A 2335-nucleotide genomic window follows, 5' to 3' on the forward strand; every position below is an offset into this window, starting at 1 on the left:
GAAATGTAGATGTAACGAACATAACTCTATATATAAAACGATAGACAATAATTATTCATCGTACACATATTAATGTCGTCGCAAGCGTAATTACTATATTTAGTATACCATTTGTCAATGAGCGTAATAGATGAACATTAGTATGTTCATTTATTTTCCTACGAACATATCGATAGTCATTTGTTTGTTCATTAGTATGTTCATTCATTTCTCTACAAATATATATAGAGCTGTTGTACGCATATATAATCGAACATTAGTATGTGCATTCATTTTAATACGAACATAGCAATGAATCTTAGAACGTTCATTAGTATTTTCTATGTGATCATTAGTATGTTCGTTTGATTTTCTGCGAACATATCAACAAATTTTTTTTGTACGAATGTATCATCGAACATCAATACATATAAAATCGAACATTAGTATGTTCATTCGTTAGTTATACGAACATTAGTACGTTCATTAGTATTTTCTATATGAACATTAATATGTCCCTTTGTTTTTCTGCGAACATAGCAACAAATTTTTTTCTACGAATATATCATCAAACATTATCATCGAACAAAGAATACTATATATCATAGAACATTAGTATGTTCATTTGTTTTTAATACGAACATAGCAACGAACATTTGTGCGATCATTAGTATTTTCTATGTGAACATTAATATGTTCCTTTGTTTTTATGCGAACATACCAACGAACATTATATTAATATATTCTACGAATTTGTGGGAGAGATATAAATTTCCTACGAACTTGTGGGAGAGATAGAAAAAAAGAGAGCATGAATTTGGAAATAGAGATGGATCCGTCAGGGAGATATTTGATTAGTTGTAATTAGTGAAATAAATATATATAGAATAATTACAATAATTAATGGACGAATGATCATTGTTATATTAAGCAAGATCGACGCACAATATTTGGTCTTCATTCTATATATAAGAAATCCATAGAAATCCATCCATTTAGTATATTTGGTCTCCATAGAAATCCATCCATTTAGTATATTTGGAAAGTGAATTTTTCAATGTACACTTTTTAATGCACGTTCGTTGGAAATATTCATTAGTAATGTGTCATTTTTTTTTAAGTTGAATAAATCACATCCATGAATAGTTATACGAACATAGCAACGAACATTAGTACGTTCATTAGTATTTTCTATATGAACATTAATATGTCCCTTTGTTTTTCTGCGAACATAGCAACAAATTTTTTTCTACGAATATATCATCAAACATTATCATCGAACAAAGAATACTATATATCATAGAACATTAGTATGTTCATTCGTTTTTAATACGAACATAGCAACGAATATTTGTGCGATCATTAGTATTTTCTATGTGAACATTAATATGTTCCTTTGTTTTTATGCGAACATACCAACGAACATTATATTAATATATTCTACGAACTTGTGGGAGAGATAGACCTTTATCTATTCGTGTATGTGGATGATATATCAATTTGGTACGTTTTTTATCAGGAGAAATGGACGAATCACTTGGGGTGTCTGCCAAACAAAAAAAAAAATATGAGTAATATGAAAAGTACTAACTACATAACAAGTCCCAACCAACCATAATCAAAATACACGAAATCTTTGAAGTTTACCTGGAACAATGATTTCTTTTGGCTGCAAAGGTTCCATGTCTCTAATCCCATTCAAAAAACAAAACAACAATATTACAATCCATTACGTGAGGCATAATCAGACAAATCATGAACACAAATAAATCAATACGTTCGACTGTTTATAAGTCATGAACATTTTAAGCTTCAAATAAATTATGCCCAAACAATATATATACATATGAATTCAAAGGTGTATAGAATATATTAACGAGCTATTTTTTTTTATCAAGAACATTAATCACAAACCTGTCTTTCGGAGTAGATATGAATTCAATGGTTGAGCTGCTGGAAAAAATATTCAGACGAACACCCTCAATGTAAATAATAAAAAACCATTCTTTATAAAACGGCGAGTTGCGACAATTACAGTACAGTTCGTCGACGGCGATAAGAAATGAAATACCCAATAACCTAACTTTATTAGCGATGATATATAAAACAGAAAGATACGTATAATTGTATCGCATTGTAACGAACGCTGATTTGAGGAAGAGTTTGAAGATGAGTAATTTTAGGGATCTTAGTAATCTTACCTATTTTGAGTTCGTATATAATTACATTATTAACCTTTCCGAACGAAATTTCTTTAAACTAATGACAGCAATTATTTTATTGTTTAATTTTACCTTAAATCTCGTCCGTTCATCTGTCCCCATCTAACGATCCATTTTATGACTCTTTACTATGT

The 2335-nt window shown here is 29.4% G+C and overlaps 1 long non-coding RNA gene across 1 annotated transcript; it reads right to left on the bottom strand.

The window, feature by feature from the left end:
• Positions 1-1414: 1414 nt before the first annotated feature.
• Positions 1415-2062, bottom strand: LOC130986252 (uncharacterized). Its single transcript, XR_009089219.1, has 3 exons — positions 1894-2062; positions 1627-1667; positions 1415-1525 (listed from the first exon to the last, which is right to left on the bottom strand). It is a non-coding gene; the product is annotated as an uncharacterized LOC130986252 (long non-coding RNA).
• Positions 2063-2335: the final 273 nt, after the last annotated feature.

The sequence above is a fragment of the Salvia miltiorrhiza genome, chromosome 5 (assembly GCF_028751815.1).
Source record: "Salvia miltiorrhiza cultivar Shanhuang (shh) chromosome 5, IMPLAD_Smil_shh, whole genome shotgun sequence".
Lineage (NCBI taxonomy): Eukaryota > Viridiplantae > Streptophyta > Magnoliopsida > Lamiales > Lamiaceae > Salvia > Salvia miltiorrhiza.